Here is a 19,815-nt window from a genome sequence, read left to right on the forward strand (position 1 = left end):
TTGTGTATAAGACAGTAGTTTTGGAATTTTTAGTTAGATTACTTGTTGGTTATTACTGCATTGTTGGAACTAGAAGCACAAGCATTTCGCTACACTCGCATTAACATCTGCTAACCATGTGTATGTGACAAATAAAATTTGATTGGATTTGATTACCCAGAGTCCCATACCTTAATCACTGAGTATATTACACCGAGTGTAATGTAAACACACATGAGCAGCGCAGCGGTCTAAGGTATGGCATCTCAGTGCTAGAGGCGTCACTACAGACAATGGTTCAAATCCAAGCTGCATCATAACAGGCCGTGATTGGGAGCGCACAATTGGCCCAGCATCGTCTGGGTTAGGGTTTGGCCGGGGTATGCAGTCAATGTAAATAGGAATTTGTTCTTAACTGACTTGCCTCGTTAAATAACGGTTACATTTATTTAAAAAATGTAACTTCATTACACCGTTACACTGGCATACAAACTCAATAGCACAGAGTAGATCATCCATATGACGTTGAGAAATACTGCATTGTGGGTAGTTTAGAAGATATCCGGAAATTAGTGAATAAATATGTAATAACGCAAAAACATAACTGTTTGTACTTATAGGTAACCATAAAGTGACTACAACTAGCTTACTAAGTCTTTAACCACACTGTATTGTTACACTGGTGAGTAAAAACTCCTGCTTCCTACCCTTTAACGTGTCTGTTAATAAAATAATAATTTTACTCAACTGCGTTACCCACTCCAGTCAGCAGATAGCGGTCTGGGAATTTAAGGTTATGCTGCTGGTGTGACGTATAATCAAGTGGACGGAATGCTTCTTTCAACAGCACAACAGTTGGTCAGCCACCTTGGTAGCTTGATAGACAAAATAGACGAACCAATTAAGCTCTTTAGACGCTTTAGTGTATATTAGCCACTGTGTTTTAAACCCATTTCTGTCGTCTAGTTAGTTATCCGATTTAATTTCATATTTACGGTGTTGTTGTTATTAGTCAGCTTGCGGGCTGGTTAAGTTAGCATTAGCCTAGCTAGCTAACATCTCCGACCATGAGCTTACTGAGCTACTCTCCTAGAGAAGTGAAAGAAGAGTAGGAGGAAGAGAAGGTTGTTAAAATACAAAAACAAATAGAGGGTGAGGTGAAAGTAGAGGAAGACGCGATCAGAGTGAAAGAGGAGGATGTTACAGTAAAAGAAGAGGAAGAGAAAGAGGAGGATGCAGTTTATGGGGTGAAAGAGGAGGGGAGATGACTGTCACATCGAAAAATGAGGAGGAAGAAGAGGAGGAAACTGGATATCTGGGCCCGGTTTCCCAAACGCATCTTAAGGCATCAAATGGTTCTAATGATGAACGTGCCCTGGTTAACACTAGTAAGTACTGTCTTAAAAACCGAGGCACAAACTCAGCAGCCGTTGAACTGATGTGTAGTGTTAAAGGCGTAATCTGCAATTGTTACAGCCATATTTGGACTCTTAAATTATTTATTTATAAACAGTGATTATTGAAGAGTATAACACATGCCTCATGAGCTTAGTTCAATAGTTGTACCCCATCAGAACCCCAAATAAACTTGTTTAACTCCAATGTTTAGAAACAATGTAAACCAACACTGTATAGCCTCAAACCATGGTTAAAACTATAATGTTGATATCATGGATGGTCAGTCCTTGCATCCATAGGTCTGTCTATGAATTTGAGAGTAGTTACATTTCTCCAGCCCCATCCATTATCTTATTACCAAAACAGTGGTGTAATTACAGCTTTATTGTTTGAACTGCAGATTGGTTGATTGTTGTGGCTTTTAAAAGGGACAACCTAGTATTTAAACAGCAACAAAATGGCTGCCCAGAGACTTGGGTTTGGTTAACAGCTGAGGGATGGGAGCTGGAGAAATGTAACCACTCTCAAATTCATAGGGACCTCGTCAAGAAGTTAAGTAATCTTGGCGTAACAGTTTTAAGGTGTTGGTTTGACAGTCGCTGGACCCAAGTTTGAGTTCAGCTCAGGGCTATCCCCTGAATTCACTACACTATGAATACAACGACTGGCCATCCATGAGGTCATAATGATAGTTTATCCAGGTTTCTAGGCTATATAGTATATTCTAGAATTCATCCATGAGGTCATAATGATAGTTTAACCAGGTTTCTAGGATATATAGTACATTCTAGAATTCATCCATGATGTCATAATGATAGTCTAACCAGGTTTCTGGGTTATATAGTGTATTCTATAATTGCCAGTGTAGATTTCCTGTGGGGTTCAAATTGTTAGAGCTGTTAAGTCATTGTATAATATTCAGCCAAATTATTTTCATGCCGTTACATCAATATCGCAATACCAGAAGAGAATAAACTCTTCCTGAGCCACATCGTCCTGCTAACCTTCATAAATTCTGACGTTGCTGGTAATAGGCTACACAATCAGTCAGCAACCCAGATTTATCTTACCATTTCCACCTATTTGCGTGCCGGTTATGATTTTACATTTACATTTACATTTAAGTCATTTGGCAGACGCTCTTATCCAGAGCGACTTACAAATTGGTGAATTCACCTTATGACATCCAGTGGAACAGCCACTTTACAATAGTGCATTTAAATCATTTAAGGGGGGGGGGGTGAGAAGGATTACTTTATCCTATCCTAGGTATTCCTTAAAGAGGTGGGGTTTCAGGTGTCTCCGGAAGGTGGTGATTGACTCCGCTGTAATGGCGTCGTGAGGGACTTTGTTCCACCATTGGGGGGCCAGAGCAGCGAACAGTTTTGACTGGGCTGAGCGGGAACTGTACTTCCTCAGTGGTAGGGAGGCGAGCAGGCCAGAGGTGGATGAATGCAGTGCCCTTGTTTGGGTGTAGGGCCTGATCAGAGCCTGGAGGTACTGCGGTGCCGTTCCCCTCACAGCTCCGTAGGCAAGCACCATGGTCTTGTAGCGGATGCGAGCTTCAACTGGAAGCCAGTGGAGAGAGCGGAGGAGCGGGGTGACGTGAGAGAACTTGGGAAGGTTGAACACCAGACGGGCTGCGGCGTTCTGGATGAGTTGTAGGGGTTTAATGGCACAGGCAGGGAGCCCAGCCAACAGCGAGTTGCAGTAATCCAGACGGGAGATAACAAGTGCCTGGATTAGGACCTGCGCCGCTTCCTGTGTGAGGCAGGGTCGTACTCTGCGGATGTTGTAGAGCATGAACCTATAGGAACGGGCCACCGCCATGATGTTAGTTGAGAACGACAGGGTGTTGTCCAGGATCACGCCAAGGTTCTTAGCGCTCTGGGAGGAGGACACAATGGAGTTGTCAACCGTGATGGGGAGATCATGGAACGGGCAGTCCTTCCCCGGGAGGAAGAGCAGCTCCGTCTTGCCGAGGTTCAGCTTGAGGTGGTGATCCGTCATCCACACTGATATGTCTGCCAGACATGCAGAGATGCGATTCGCCACCTGGTCATCAGAAGGGGGAAAGGAGAAGATTAATTGTGTGTCGTCTGCATAGCAATGATAGGAGAGACCATGTGAGGTTATGACAGAGCCAAGTGACTTGGTGTATAGCTAGAATAGGAGAGGGCCTAGAACAGAGCCCTGGGGGACACCAGTGGTGAGAGCGCGTGGCGAGGAGACAGATTCTCGCCACGCCACCTGGTAGGAGCGACCTGTCAGGTAGGACGCAATCCAAGCGTGGGCCGCGCCGGAGATGCCCAACTCGGAGAGGGTGGAGAGGAGGATCTGATGGTTCACAGTATCGAAGGCAGCCGATAGGTCTAGAAGGATGAGAGCAGAGGAGAGAGAGTTAGCTTTAGCAGTGCGGAGCGCCTCCGTGATACAGAGAAGAGCAGTCTCAGTTGAATGACTAGTCTTGAAACCTGACTGATTTGGATCAAGAAGGTCATTCTGAGAGAGATAGCGGGAGAGCTGGCCAAGGACGGCACGTTCAAGAGTTTTGGAGAGAAAAGAGAGAAGGGATACTGGTCTGTAGTTGTTGACATCGGAGGGATCGAGTCAAAGGATGCAGAAAGGGAAGAGAGGAGGGTTGAGGAGGCAGAATCAGGAGATAGGTTGGAGAAGGTATGAGCAGAGGGAAGAGATGATAGGATGGAAGAGGAGAGAGTAGTGGGGGAGAGAGAGCGAAGGTTGGGACGGCGCGATACCATCCGAGTAGGGGCAGTGTGGGAAGTGTTGGATGAGAGCGAGAGGGAAAAGGATACAAGGTAGTGGTCGGAGACTTGGAGGGGAGTTGCAATGAGGTTAGTGGAAGAACAGCATCTAGTAAAGATGAGGTCGAGCGTATTGCCTGCCTTGTGAGTAGGGGGGGAAGGTGAGAGGGTGAGGTCAAAAGAGGAGAGGAGTGGAAAGAAGGAGGCAGAGAGGAATGAGTCAAAGGTAGACGTGGGGAGGTTAAAGTCGCCCAGGCCTGTGAGAGGTGAGCCGTCCTCAGGAAAGGAGCTTATCAAGGCATCAAGCTCATTGATGAACTCTCCGAGGGAACCTGGAGGGCGATAAATGATAAGGATGTTTAGCTTGAAAGGGCTGGTAACTGTGACAGCATGGAATTCAAAGGAGGCGATAGACAGATGGGTAAGGGGAGAAAGAGAGAATGACCACTTGGGAGAGATGAGGATCCCGGTGCCACCACCCCGCTGACCAGAAGCTCTCGGGGTGTGCGAGAACACGTGGGCGGACGAAGAGAGAGCAGTAGGAGTAGCAGTGTTATCTGTGGTGATCCATGTTTCCGTCAGTGCCAAGAAGTCGAGGGACTGGAGGGAGGCATATCCTGAGATGAACTCTGCCTTGTTGGCCGCAGATCGGCAGTTCCAGAGGCTACCGGAGACCTGGAACTCCACGTGGGTCGTGCGCGCTGGGACCACCAGATTAGGGTGGCCGCGACCACGCGGTGTGGAGCGTTTGTATGGTCTGTGCAGAGAGGAGAGAACAGGGATAGATAGACACATAGTTGACAGGCTACAGAAGAGGCTACGCTAATGCAAAGGAGATTGGAATGACAAGTGGACTACACGTCTCGAATGTTCAGAAAGATAAGCTTACGTAGCAAGAATCTTATTGACTAAAATGATTGAAATGATACAGTACTGCTGGAGTAGGCTAGCTGGCAGTGGCTGCGTTGTTGACTTTGTAGGCTAGCTGGCAGTGGCTGCGTTGTTGACACTACACTAATCAAGTCGTTCCGTTGAGTGTAATAGTTTCTACAGTGCTGCTATTCGGGGGCTAGCTGGCTAGCTAGCAGTGTTGATACGTTACGTTACGTTAAAAGAACGACAATAGCTGGCTAGCTAACCTAGAAAATCGCTCTAGACCACACAATTGTCTTTGATACAAAGACGGCTATGTAGCTAGCTAGCTACGATCAAACAAATCAAACCGTTGTACTGTAATGAAGTGAAATGAAAATGTGATACTACCTGTGGAGCGAAGCGGAATGTTGACCGGGTTGTTGAAGTTCTATTCGGTAGACGTTGGCTAGCTGTTGGCTAGCTAGCTAGCAGTATCTCCTACGTTAAGGACGACAAATAGCTGGCTAGCTAACCTCGGTAAATTAAGATAATCACTCTAAGTCTACACACTCTAAACTACACAATTATCTTGGATACGAAGACAGCAAAGACAACTATGTAGCTAGCTAACACTACACTAATCAAGTCGTTCAGTTGAGTGTAATAGTTTCTACAGTGCTGGTATTCGGGAGACGGTGGACGTTAGCTAGCTGCTGGGCAGATAGCAGTGTAGACTACGTTAGGACGACGAAATATGATAATTACGCAATTATCTTTGATACAAAGACGGCTATGTAGCTAGCTAAGAAGAAATTGCTAAGATTAGACAAATCAAACCATTGTACTATAATGAAATGTAATGAAAAGTTATACTACCTGCGGACCGAAGTGTAGATGTGACCGCTCGCTCCAACCCGGAAGCAGCAGTTCATTTGCATATGTTTGTGGAACAGTTTCATTTAATTTACAATAGTATCTCAAAATCATTGTCTGTGATTAATTGACATTCTATCTAAATCTAAATGAAATTATACAAATCTAAAAGTAACTTTTATTGCCATTGCCAACTATGTAAAAATAGACTACATAAAGCCAACAAATAAAAACATTTGCAGCTTGCAGGTAGAAAATATCCTGATAAAAATAAATATCCTATCAATCACATTGGCTGCACTTGGCCTGTCTACAACAAACTTGAAACATTCTATCAACTATCAACTGGGTCCTCCGAAACTTGCATCCTTGTATAAAATATTCTGGGCCCTCAGTTTCCCGCGCCAGTGAGTTCTGGACAGACACAGCTGTCGGCTATTTGTGCAACAGATAAGAAGTAATCAGGTATTTTATGACATTTCCACTGGATCAGAGCATTACATTTTTCCCTTTAATTACATTTTTTTTACCTTTATTTAATCAAGTAAGCTAGTTGAGAACAAGTTGTCATTTGCAACTGCGACCTGGCCAAGATAAAGCATAGCAGTTCGACACATACAACAACACAGAGTTACACATGGAATGAACAAAACATACAGTCAATAATACAGTAGAAAAAAGAAAACAAAATCTATATACAGTTAGTGCAAATTAGGTCAAATAAGGGAGTTAAGGCAATAAATAGGCCATGGTGGCGAAGTAATTACAATATGGCAATTAAACACTGGAATGGTAGATGTGCAAAAGATGGATGTGCAAGTAGAGATATTGTGGTGCAAAAGGAGCAAAATAAATAAATACAGTATGGGGATAAGGTAGATAGATGGGCTGTATACAGATGGGCTATGAACAGGTGCAGTGATCTGTGAGCTGCTCTTGACAGCTGGTTCATAAAGCTAGTGAGGGAGATGGGAATCTCCAGCTTCAGTGATTTTTGCAGTTCGTTCCAGTCAGTGGCAGCAGAGAACTGGAAAGAAAGGTGACCAAAGGAGGAATTGGCTTTGGGGGTGACCAGTGAGATACACCTGCTGGAGCGTGTGCTACGAGTGGGTGCTGCTGTGGTGACCAGCGAGCTGAGATAGGGCGGGGCTCTACCTAGCAGAGACTTGTAGATAACCTGTAGCCAGTGGGTTTGGCGAGGGCCAGCCAACGAGAGCGTACAGGTCGCAGTGGTGAGTAGTGTATGGGGCTTTGGTGGCAAAATGGATGGCACTGTGATAGACTACATCCAGTTTGATGAGTAGAGTGTTGGAGGCTATTTTATCGATGACATCGCCGAAGTCAAGGATGGTCAGTTTTACGAGGGTATGTTTGGCAGCATGAGTGAAAGAAGCTTTGTTGCGAAATAGGAAGCCAATTCTAGATTTAATTTTTGATTGGAGATGCTTAATGTGAGTCTGGAAGGAGAGTTTACAGTCTAGCCAGACACCTAGGTATTTGTAGTTATCCACGTATTCTAAGTCAGAGCCGTCCAGAGTAGTGATGTTGGACAGGCGGGCAGGTGCAGGTGATGATCGGTTGAATAGCATGCATTTCGTTTTATTTGCGTTTAAGAGCAGTTGGAGGCCACGGAAGGAGAGTTGTATGGAATTGAAGCTCGTGTGGAGGTTAGTTAACACAGTGTCCAAAGAAGGGCCAGAAGTATACAGAATGGTGTCGTCTGCGTAGAGGTGGATCAGAGAATCACCAGCAGCAAGAGCGACATCATTGATGTATACAGAGAAGAGAGTCGGCCCGAGAATGCCAGAGGTCCGGACAACAGGCCCTCCCATTTGACACACTGAACTCTATCAAAGAAGTAGTTGGTGAACCAGGCGAGGCAATCCTTTGAGAAACCAAGGCTGTTGAGTCTGCCAATATGAATGTGGTGATTGACAGAGTCAAAAGCCTTGGCCAGGTCGATGAATACAGCTGCACAGTAATGTCTCTTATCGATGGCGGTTATGATATCGTTAAGGACCTTGAGCGTGGCTGAGGTGCACCCATGACCAGCTCGGAAACCAGATTGCATAGCGGAGAAGGTACGATGTGATTTAAAATGATGCTGAGTGGTTATCGAAAGGGTGAGAGCTACTTTAAGCAACTATTGTCATTCGTAATGGATTCTAATAAGACTTTGTTTACTTGCTGTTTGAGAAGAAGAAAACATTAGTTGGAGAAACTGAATCTTTTTTTTGTTGAGAAGCTCCACAACTCATTAGTGGTGGTGCATTAAGACAATCAGAAATACTATCAGACATCCCCAAATAGGCACATTTTTAGGCCTACATTTGTGTGCAGGCCAGGTAGACTAGTCCTACTTCTATATGGGTAATCAGGTGTGCGTCCTTACTCGACATTGACAGGAGTGTTTAAAAAAAAGACAGCGAATACATGAATAAAACTGACGCATCTTGCGGGGTCAGGTCTGGGTGGTCTGCCATGGGCTGTTTCATTTAGTATCCGTTTGGGTCAGCATGGGGAATTAATCTATTTCTCCATAGTATGTTGTACTGAAGTTGACCGACTGAAAGGACGTATAACTTTGACTATAATTACGGTTTCCTGAAGGAGGGAAACGAGGTACAACACCTGATTGGCTCTGCCCCTTCCTGGGTCGGTGAAGAGAGGTATTAAATTGAAGGAATAAATCCGAGACTCACGCTCATCACCTGTGAAAGGCGGTGCTTCCAGCGAGGGGTGGATTTAATAGTATGTTGTACCTAATTTCCCTCCTTCAGGGAACAGTAGTTATAGTCATAACGTTAGAGTATTACAGGCTGCTAGATTTGGGTATGTCTTCAGGCGGAAATTGAACAAAGTAGGGGGGAGCTGTAAGAGGTTTTAATCATGTGGACAGTATCCTGCCTCTATTGTATTGTACAACACACACGTGCTCCAGTATGTCTGTAGTTATTGTGGTTCGGTGAAGTTATGGGTCCTACAGTAGGTCTATGTTGTTGTTAGGTGAAGTTATGGGCCAATTTGTTAAACACTTAATGTACAAACCCTCAGTTTCAGGCTGATGACATAGTTAGCTAAAGAGCATTTTACTGGTTGAAGTTTTTTTTAAGTGTAAAGCAGTTGATTTGCGACAATAACACAAACATATTAAGCAGGACATTCAAACGAGTCTTACAATTATAATCCAAAAGAAGTGTGAAATGCACTCATAAGCAACCTGGAAATGGAGGCTATTTTTGCTGTCAGCCTATGAGAAATCCCCTGAATTTCCCCCCACAGTTGTGAATTAGTGAATGGACACAGAGCTTAATGTGAGTGTCCTTGAGTAGCACTCCAGATCTCGCACTGTAATATTCAGAATACATTGTGGAAAACTAAAATCTTTGCTCACCATTTTTGTCCCATGCAGATATACTACAGCCATAACTAGTGGTTTCCTCATTAGCAGATATACTACATCCATAACTAGTTGTTTCCTAATTAGCAGATATACTACATCCATAACTAGTAGTTTCCTCATTAGCAGATATACTACATCCATAACTAGTGGTTTCCTCATTAGCAGGGAGGTGTTTCTGCAATCAAATTGTGTGTGCGTCGCCCTCGTGCCGCAATTTTAGCAAACACAGAAAGGGGCCTTTTTTGGAGACTAAAGGTCGTCTGGCACACTGCTTAGGTCTTGACTGTCTTAAGACAATTGTAAAATAATTCAACAGACCTCTGGGCATCACCTTTTACCTCAAATAAACAGTGGACTTCTGCTATTGTGGGCCTTTAACCGTCTGACTTTGTTGTTCACACAGGAGAGATATGTGACTATCGTGGAGCCTCAACAACAACAACAACAACAAGATGCTGACAAGGCAGAGAAGAGTCTCCAGATCAGAACTCCTCAAGAAACACCAGCAGAAAGCCACATGGAATAAATATTACCACTGCTTCTCTGACTGTGATAAAAGATTCAACTATTCAGTAGAACTTAAAATACACCAGAGAACACACACAGGAGATAAATCATATAGCTGTAGTCAATGTGGAAAGAGTTTTTCTACTTCTATCTGTCTAACTATACACCATAGAGCACACACAGGAGAGAATCTGTGCTGTGATCAATGTGGGAAGAGTTGTTTTACTTCTAGCTATCTAACTATACACCAGAGAACACACACAGGAGAAATCTTATAGCTGTGATCAATGTGGGAAGAGTTTTACTCGGCCAGACCGGCTGAATATACACAAGAGAACACACACAGGGGAAGAGATACTCTGATAAAAGATCTCTGATTAAACATTAAAAAAAATAATTAAGGTGTTGTTTCAAGATATCAATGAATTAAGTCACAATGTAGAATGTTTTAACATTGTAGAAGGAGTATTTTAAAGATGTCACAATGTAGAACCCTAAACGTTTGTCCCCTGTTCTATTGATTTCAACATGATATGGATATTAGCCTCAGGGGGAAATCCGGGCTCTGAAATGAAATAGTCACTTTTTGTTGAATCTCATAAATAGTACTAACAACGTTGGTGACCCACTTGAAACAAAATGCAACTTTTCAATGTTTAGGTTTTCAATATATCCCAAACTGTTTCTGCATATTGGTTATTGATTTGGACACATTAAAACTGTGTTTTGACATTGCGCTATTCCCATTTAGCAAAATGTAATTCAGAAGAAGACAATGCCCGACATCCAATATATGTTTGGTTGTAGTTGAAAGTGAAACAACTTCCAATTTGTCCTCCCGGTTTGCCTCAGCCCCTTGCATTTTAGTGGATGACTCCAGTGAGGGGTCGGTGGGCTGTTTGTTAGAGGGATCCCAACTCCTGTTTGAGGAGATGGGGTCCCCTACATGCAGCCCTGAGGCAAACAGGGAGGGGGGGATGGTGGGTGGGGAGGGAGGGAGGACCCAACACACTCCCTGGGTCATGGGTTGGGATGGAGGACGGGGGGGCGTCAGGAGAGGAGAGGACGTCCCCGCCGGTGGAGATGGACCAGGGGAGTATCGGGTGAGTCTCCTGTTTTTTCTTTGGTTTTTGAGGGTTTTATTTGTTGTTAATATTTAAATGAATAGTTCTGGGTTTTTTTAGTCTAAATGTTAGGGGGTTAAGGAATAATGTTAAAAGGAGGGCCATTTTTTGTTATTTAGAGGGTGTGGGGTTTGATTTCTGTTTTTTACAGGAGGTTCACCTGAGGGATGGTGGGGATGTGTGTAGATTTAAGAGGGAGTGGGATAAGGGAGAATCTTTTTGGGGCATAGGAGGGGTGCACTCAACAGGAGTAGGGATTTTGTGTGGGCATAGAGAGGTTAAAATAGAGAACACTTTTGTAATAATGCAGGGTAGAGTTTTGGGGATAGATGTTAAGTTTAGAGAAGCTAGATATAGGTTAATTGGGATGTATGGGCCATAGGTGGCGGCAGACAGGAGGGAGATGGTGGACTGTCTGGCGACCGTTGTGTTACAAACAGGCACTTGGTGATAGGAGGAGACTTTAATATAGATTTAGGGGTAGGCGGTGATAGCAGTGCAGGTGCCATCTCTGGGCTAATGGCTTGCCATGGTCTGGTTGATGGTGGCCTGCACACTACTCCGGCAATGGTCGGTCCTACATGGCGCAACTCCAGGGGGGTTGCGCGGAGGCTCGACTACATTTTTGTATCCAGGTTTTTAGGTCAGTTGTCTGGGCGGCTGGTGCCTGTTTTCTTCACGGATCACGACGGGGTGTTCCTGCAGGTGGGGTCGCCAGTCTGCCTCTTCGGTAGGGGGTACTGGAAGTTAGATCGGGATATACTGGAGGAGCAGGCTTTCGTTGATGCATTTTTTTGTTTCTTTCGGAGGCTTGACGGCCTCCGGTCCATGTGCGAGGGGGTGTTAGAGTGGTGGGACTTAGTTAAGGTGAGGATTAGGGCTTTTATAATAGGATATTGTAGAAGGAAAAAAAGGGAGGAAAGGAGGGAGGTGGATCGTATCCAAAGGTTAATTGAACTCGAGTACGAGGCAGGCAATCTCGGCGGGTCGATTGACTGGGAGAGATCTGCAACCCTAAAGGCGCAGCTCAGGGAGCAACTGGCAGCCGTTGACCATGCTGTGTGTAGACTACAAGATTCTTGCAAAGGTTTTAGCAGACCGGTTGCGCACAGCCCTTCCCTACGTCGTCCATGAGGATCAGACGTGCGGGGTAGAGGGCCGCTCAATAAGATGGAACCTACAGTTGATCAGGGACTCCATCGCCTGGGTTGAAGATAGAGGGCTGCCTTTAATGGTAGCAGCGCTAGATCAGGCGAAAGCCTTTGATCGCGTGAATAGATCTTTTCTATTCAGGGTGTTAGGTAGATTAGGATTTGGGGAGAAGTTTATAGGATGGATCCGTACATTATATGTTGGAGCGGGGTGTCGAGTTAGTGTAAATAGTCACTTAGGTGACGTTTTTGACCTCTCGTCTGGGGTCAGGCAGGGATGCCCACTCTCGGCCCTCCTCTACGTACTGTACATGGAGCCTCTGGGGGCTGCCATTAGGGCAGACACAGGGGTGGAGGGCTTGTTGATCCCTGGGAGCGGTGGGCTGCGTGTTAAGATGACGCAGTACGCCGACGACACTTCCTTGCTGTTATGTAAGGACTCGGGCTTGACGGCCTCCGGTCCATGTGCGAGGGGGTGTTAGAGTGGTGGGATTTAGTTAAGGGGAGGATAAGGGCTTTTATAATAGGTTATTGTAGAAGGAAAAAAAGGGAGGAAAGGAGGGAGGTGGATCGTATCCAAAGGTTAATTGAACTCGAGTACGAGGCAGGCAACCTCGGCGGGTCGATTGACTGGGAGAGATTCGCAGCCCTAAAGGCGCAGCTCAGGGAGCTGCAGGAGCAGAAGGCTCGAGCTTTCCTGGAGCGTGCGCATAGTGGCTTTCTAGAACATAATGAGACTTGTTCCGCTATGTTCTTTAAGTCGGTTAGGGCCAGGCAGAGTAGGAAGGTAATGCATGGCGTTAGAAAAGAAGATGGTAGTATTGTTAGAAAACCAGAGGAAATGCGTTACCGTTTTTGGTTTGCTTCCTGTCTGTAAGGTTGGTGTGGGTTTTTCTTTTGTTTGCCTCTTCTTGGGCAGATTTAGTCTGTCTCATGGTACGTGTCTTTTATGTTCCAGTTGTTGGTAAATGTCAACTTTCAGTGGACACTGAGAGCAAAACTGCAAGATTGTTATAATACTTTTATTGCATCAAATAGTTGTTTTATGCAACAGAATAGTGGGTTCTTAGAACTATTGTGTCTGTGTGTTCTACTTAGGATGGGCCTCTGGAGAAATCAATGACAGGAGATTTACAATGTCTTTTGGGTGATGAAACCTAAAGAGACCGCATTCCAGAGCATGAGTTAATGTTTCTGTTCTATATGACCCCAGGGCCAGACCCTGGTTTCTCACAAAGAGTACTGTTTTTACAGCAGATACTGTCTGCTGAGAATTAAGTATCTTTCATAGAAATCTTGACCTTGTGACCCGTTCTATACATCTGTTGTTCATCATGTAAGTTGAAAGGTTGTTTTTTTTTGGCTGTAGAAGACCTTTGTTTCATGGCTCTCAACGAATCATCTGGGGGTGATTCGTCGACCAGCCATTATCGTAGAGCACTGAATTGATTCACTTTGTGTGTTGTCTTGACCTCCTCCCTTATATTAATAAGTTAATAAAGATTTAGTTTAAAAATAACTCTGACTTAGTTTGTCTCCTCAATTGACACTAAAAAAAATAACAACCACATTTGGCGACAGGGATGTTAATCTTCACTTGGTGACCGCTCCTGATCACCTGGATAAATGGTGCACGAGGTATCCCTCAAACTTGGGATCTCAGGGAGACCACACTTGGGGAACGGAGCAGATGCACCGACCTTTGATCTGAGAGGCAGCGAGCCGAGTGGATACGACATCTCAAACGTACTTTAAAAAGGGGTTAGCGAAACACGTAAAGTGGAGTTTATTTATAAAAGTCTCGTAGGCTCTGAGTGTGTATTCCTGTGTGAGGGGGTCACCTTGGAGGTGTAAACCGGGCTGAGTCAGTGAAGGATGATCTGAGAGTTAGTTGACTCAAAGATACCTATCATTGGTCGGTTGTAGGCGACCTAGCGCCGCCCTGACACTGAATTGATCACAGTGGGGATTGGGGAGGGGCCATGGTGACTGGGTTCTGTGTGAATACCGGGTTCAACTCTATTGGAAGAAGGACCTCATTCTGAGAAGTGTCTGTGTGACCCTCAGAAGTAGTGAATTCCAATTATTTTAAATGTGCTGGCCAGGTCATTTAGCGTTAGATATCTAGAATCTTTGTGAACTAGATGACAACTAGAATCTGTGTGAACTAGTTTTGGCCATTTAATGTTAAATCTCTGCAAACTGTGCAAACTGTTTACTAGTTATGACCATTTATGATATAATAGAAGGTAGTAAGGTGCATCTGTAATTGTTTTAAACCTGTACCCCATTTTAGAAGTATTGAAAGGTGTAAACGTATGAGTTGCATTATCCTAGGAACTAACCATGAGAAATACTTCTGCAGGTTAAAATATTGTCTCAAAACAACTGTTACGGATACAGGTATCCTGTGCGTGTATTTTCTTTCCTTCTGCCCTATTCATCAGGTGCCACCAATCAGTCGCCAATCAGAAGACACCTGCTCCTTTCCCCTTACCCAATCACATCCCCTTTCCCTTGGTTTAAAAGTATCCCAATCAAGTTCTCTCTGGAGATCTCTTTTGTTTTTGCAACTACATATCACTTTGTCCGTTACCCTGTGAGTGTTGTTTTGTTATGGTGTTTGACTGTTTGTTTGTTTGGTGGGAAAAGGGGGTACCAAGACAAGTCGCCCATGAGCCATAGGTAAATATTGTCTAAAGACTAGATAAAACTGTGTGGGCCACCACTGTATTTTATTGGTTAGTGAGCTGTTGTTGAAGCAGGTAGGCTTAGGGGTGTTTTTGAATACTGATTTCTTTCCTTGGGTCCAGTTGCGCCCCTTTTCCCGCCCCCTTTACTGTGTGTTTAAAAATAAGCCTGGAGTGTTTGACGGTAAATTTAAAGTGTCTGTGATTTTTGTTCTCACTGTTCCTTTTCACTGTTATAATTTGCATGAGATGTTTCCATCCCCCCTAGACTGCAGGGCAAAAGGGATTCGTAACAACAACTAATTGATTAGTTATGTTTGGGAATAGCATTGTGTGACTGTGATATGAAAGTTGTGTGACTGAGTCTTAATCTGAAGTTTGGATAGTAACATAGGTCTGTAGTTCCTGGCAGAGGTCTGTAGTTCCTGGCAGAGGTCTGGACTGTCAAAATAGCGGGATAATGTCCTCACTCCTGCCTCAAATCAAATCAAATTTTATTTGTCACATACACATGGTTAGCAGATGTTAATGCGAGTGTAGCGAAATGCTTGTGCTTCTAGTTTCGACAATGCAGTAATAACCAACAAGTAATCTAACTAACAATTCCTAATCTACTGTCTTATACACAGTGTAAGGGGATAAAGAATATGTACATAAGGATATATGAGTGAGTGATGGTACAGAGCAGCATAGGCAAGATACAGTAGATGGTATCGAGTACAGTATATACATGTGAGATGAGTATGTAAACAAAGTGGCATAGTTAAAGTGGCTAGTGATACATGTATTACATAAGGATGCAGTCGATGATATAGAGTACAGTATATAGGTATGCATATAAGTAACATTATATAATGTAGCATTGTTTAAAGTGGCTAGTGATATATTTACAACATTTCCCATCAATTCCCATTATTAAAGTGGCTGGAGTTGTGTCAGTGTGTAGGCAGCAGCCACTCAATGTTAGTGGTGGCTGTTTAACAGTCTGATGGCCTTGAGATAGAAGCTGTTTTTCAGTCTCTCGGTCCCAGCTTTGATGCACCTGTACTGACCTCGCCTTCTGGATGATAGCGGGGTGAACAGGCAGTGGCTCGGGTGGTAGATGTCCTTGATGACCTTTATGGCCTTCCTATAACATCGGGTGGTGTAGGTGTCCTGGAGGGCAGGTAGTTTGCCCCCGATGATGCGTTGTGCAGACCTCACTACCCTCTGGAGAGCCTTACGGTTGAGGGCGGAGCAGTTGCCGTACCAGGCGGTGATACAGCCCGCCAGGATGCTCTCGATTGTGCCTCTGTAGAAGTTTGTGAGTGCTTTTGGTGACAAGCCGAATTTCTTCAGCCTCCTGAGGTTGAAGAGGCGCTGCTGCGCCTTCTTCACGATGCTGTCTGTGTGAGTGGACCAATTCAGTTTGTCTGTGATGTGTATGCCGAGGAACTTAAAACTTGCTACTCTCTCCACTACTGTTCCATCGATGTGGATAGGGGGGTGTTCCCTCTGCTGTTTCCTGAAGTCCACAATCATCTCCTTAGTTTTGTTGACGTTGAGTGTGAGGTTATTTTCCTGACACCACACTCCGAGGGCCCTCACCTCCTCCCTGTAGGCCGTCTGTTCGTTGTTGGTAATCAAGCCTACCACTGTTGTGTCGTCTGCAAACTTGATGATTGAGTTGGAGGCGTGCGTGGCCACGCAGTCGTGGGTGAACAGGGAGTACAGGAGAGGGCTCAGAACGCACCCTTGTGGGGCCCCAGTGTTGAGGATCAGCGGGGAGGAGATGTTGTTACCTACCCTCACCACCTGGGGGCGGCCCGTCAGGAAGTCCAGTACCCAGTTGCACAGGGCGGGGTCGAGACCCAGGGTCTCGAGCTTGATGACGAGCTTGGAGGGTACTATGGTGTTGAATGCCGAGCTGTAGTCGATGAACAGCATTCTCACATAGGTATTCCTCTTGTCCAGATGGGTTAGGGCAGTGTGCAGTGTGGTTGAGATTGCATCGTCTGTGGACCTATTTGAGCGGTAAGCAAATTGAAGTGGGTCTAGGGAGTCAGGTAGGGTGGAGGTGATATGGTCCTTGACTAGTCTCTCAAAGCACTTCATGATGACGGAAGTGAGTGCTACGGGGCGGTAGTCGTTTAGCTCAGTTACCTTAGCTTTCTTGGGAACAGGAACGATGGTGGCCCTCTTGAAGCATGTGGGAACAGCAGACTGGTATAGGGATTGATTGAATATGTCCGTAAACACACCAGCCAGCTGGTCTGCGCATGCTCTGAGGGCGCGCCTGGGGATGCCGTCTGGGCCTGCAGCCTTGCGAGGGTTAACACGTTTAAATGTTTTACTCACCTCGGCTGCAGTGAAGGAGAGACTGCATTTTTCCGTTGCAGGCAGTGTCAGTGGCACTGTATTGTCCTCAAAGCGGGCAAAAAAGTTATTTAGTCTGCCTGGGAGCAAGACATCCTGGTCCGTGACTGGGCTGGATTTCTTCCTGTAATCCGTGATTGACTGTGTAGACCCTGCCACATGCCTCTTGTGTCTGAGCCGTTGAATTGGGATTCTACTTTGTCTCTGTACTGACGCTTAGCTTGTTTGATAGCCTTACGGAGGGAATAGCTGCATTGATTGTATTCAGTCATGTTACCAGACACCTTGCCCTGATTGAAAGCAGTGGTTCGTGCTTTCAGTTTCACACAAATGCTGCCATCAATCCAAGGTTTCTGGTTAGGGAATGTTTTAATTGTTGCTATGGGAACGACATCTTCAACGCATGTTCTAATGAACTCGCACACCGAATCAGCGTATTCGTCAATGTTGTTATTTGACGCAATACGAAACTTGTCCCAGTCCACGTGATGGAAGCAGTCTTGGAGTGTGGAGTCAGCTTGGTCGGACCAGCGTTGGACAGACCTCAGCGTGGGAGCTTCTTTTTTTAGCTTTTGTCTGTAGGCAGGTATCAGCAAAATGGAGTTGTGGTCAGCTTTTCCGAAAGGGGGGCGGGGCAGGGCCTTATATGCGTCGCGGAAGTTAGAGTAACAGTGATCCAAGGTTTTTCCGCCCCTGGTTGCGCAATCGATATGCTGATAAAATTTAGGGAGTCTTGTTTTCAGATTAGCCTTGTTAAAATCCCCAACAACGATGAATGCAGCCTCCGGATAAATGGTTTCCAGTTTGCAAAGAGTTAAATCGCCTCTCTACCTCTGCTAGTCCTTATTCTTTTTTTGTTTATCCATTCCATGGACTTGATTAATTTCTGAGAAGATAATTTGCACACATTTGTATGCTAATATATTTCAGTTTTTATTGACTGCTATGAAGGTTAAATGTACACTTCAAATGCAGCTGTCCTACAACATCTGTACCTTTTTCTTGATCCCAATTGCATTGTGTCCATGTTCTGTCCTACAAGAATTTAGTAAATGAAGAGAAAATGTGTCAAAGAATAGTCTTACAAGTGTAAAATATATATACACTGCTAAAAAAAATTAAAGGGAACACTTACATTGAGTTGTTTAACGCCAAGTCAATCACACTTCTGTGAAATCAATTAGCAAGACACCCCCAATAAAGGAGTGGTTCGCAGGTGGTGACCACAGACCACTTCTCAGTTCCTATGCTTCCTGGCTGATGTTTTGATCACTTTTGAATGTTGGCGGTGCATTCACTCTAGTGGTAGCATGAGACGGAGTCTACAACCCACACAAGTGCCTCAGGTAGTGCAGCTCATCCAGGATGGCACATCAATGCGAGCCGTGGCAAGAAGGTTTGCTGTGTAAGTCAGCGTAGTGTCCAGAGCATGGAGGCGGTACCAGGAGACAGGTCAGTACATCAGGAGACGTGGAGGAGGCCGTAGGAGGGCAACAACCCAGCAGCAGGACCGCTACCTCCACCTTTGTGCAAGGAGGAGCAGGAGGAGCACTGCCAGAGCCCTGCAAAATGACCCCCAACAGGCCACAAATGTGCGTGTGTCTGCTCAAACAGTCAGAAACAGACTCCATGAGGGTGGTATGAAGGCCCGACGTCCACAGGTGGGGGTTGTGCTTACAGCCCAACACCATGCAAGACGTTTGGCATTTTCCAGAGAACACCAAGATTCGCCACTGGCGCTCTGTGCTCTTCACAGATGAAAGTAGGTTCACACTGAGCACATGTGACAGGCGTGACAGTCTGGAGACGCCGTGGAGAAAGTTCTGCTGCCTGAAACATCCTCCAGCATGACCGGTTTGGCGGGTCAGTCATGGTGTGGGGTGGCATTTCTTTAGGGGGCCGCACACCCCTCCATGTGTTCGCTAGAGGTAGCCTGACTGCCATTCGGTACCGAGATGAGATCCTCAGGCCCCTTGTGAGACCATATGCTGGTGCGGTTGGCCCTGGGTTCCTCCTAATGCAAGACAATGCTATACCTCATGTGGCTGGAGTGTGTCAGCAGTTCCTGCAAGAGGAAGGCATTGATGCTATGGACTGGCCCACCCGTTCCCCAGACCTGAATCCAATTGAGCACATCTGAGACATCACGTCTCGCTCCATCCACAGACTGTCCAGGAGTTGGTGGATGCTTTAGTCCAGGTCTGGGAGGAGATCCCTCAGGAGACCATCCGCCACCTCATCAGATGCACGCCCAGGCATTGTAGGGAGGTCATACAGGCACGTGGAGGCCACACACACTACTGAGCCTCATTTTGACTTGTTTTAAGGACACTACATCAAAGTTGGATCCACCTGTAGTGTGGTTTTCCACTTTAATTTTGAGTGTGACTCCAAATCCAGACCTCCATGGGTTGATAAATTTGATTTCCATTGATTTCCATTGATCATTTTTGTGTGATTTTGTTGTCAGCACATTCAACTATGTAAAGGAACAAGTATTTAATAACAATATTTCATTTATTCAGATCTAGGATGTTATTTTTAGTGTTCCCTTTATTTTTTTGAGCAGTGTATATAAAATATTGAAAGATAAATGGCATTGACATGTAATGTAAAATAGAACATATTGGAGAAAGCACTAGCCAATACAGTACTGCCATACAATAACAGTACTGCCATACAGGCCTAATATCACATTTCAAGTTATCTTTGAAC

At 45.1% G+C, this 19,815-nt stretch overlaps 1 long non-coding RNA gene and 1 pseudogene across 1 annotated transcript; one reads left to right on the forward strand and one right to left on the reverse strand.

The window, feature by feature from the left end:
- The window catches only part of LOC135520267 (zinc finger protein 239-like), a 467,619-nt pseudogene that overhangs the window by 172,346 nt on the left and 275,458 nt on the right, over positions 1 to 19,815 (reverse strand).
- Positions 810 to 10,515, forward strand: LOC135521851 (uncharacterized). The gene is made up of 2 exons (XR_010452614.1): positions 810 to 1,367; positions 9,677 to 10,515. It is a non-coding gene; the product is annotated as an uncharacterized LOC135521851 (long non-coding RNA).

Source organism: Oncorhynchus masou, chromosome 4 (assembly GCF_036934945.1).
Source record: "Oncorhynchus masou masou isolate Uvic2021 chromosome 4, UVic_Omas_1.1, whole genome shotgun sequence".
NCBI classification, from domain to species: domain Eukaryota; kingdom Metazoa; phylum Chordata; class Actinopteri; order Salmoniformes; family Salmonidae; genus Oncorhynchus; species Oncorhynchus masou.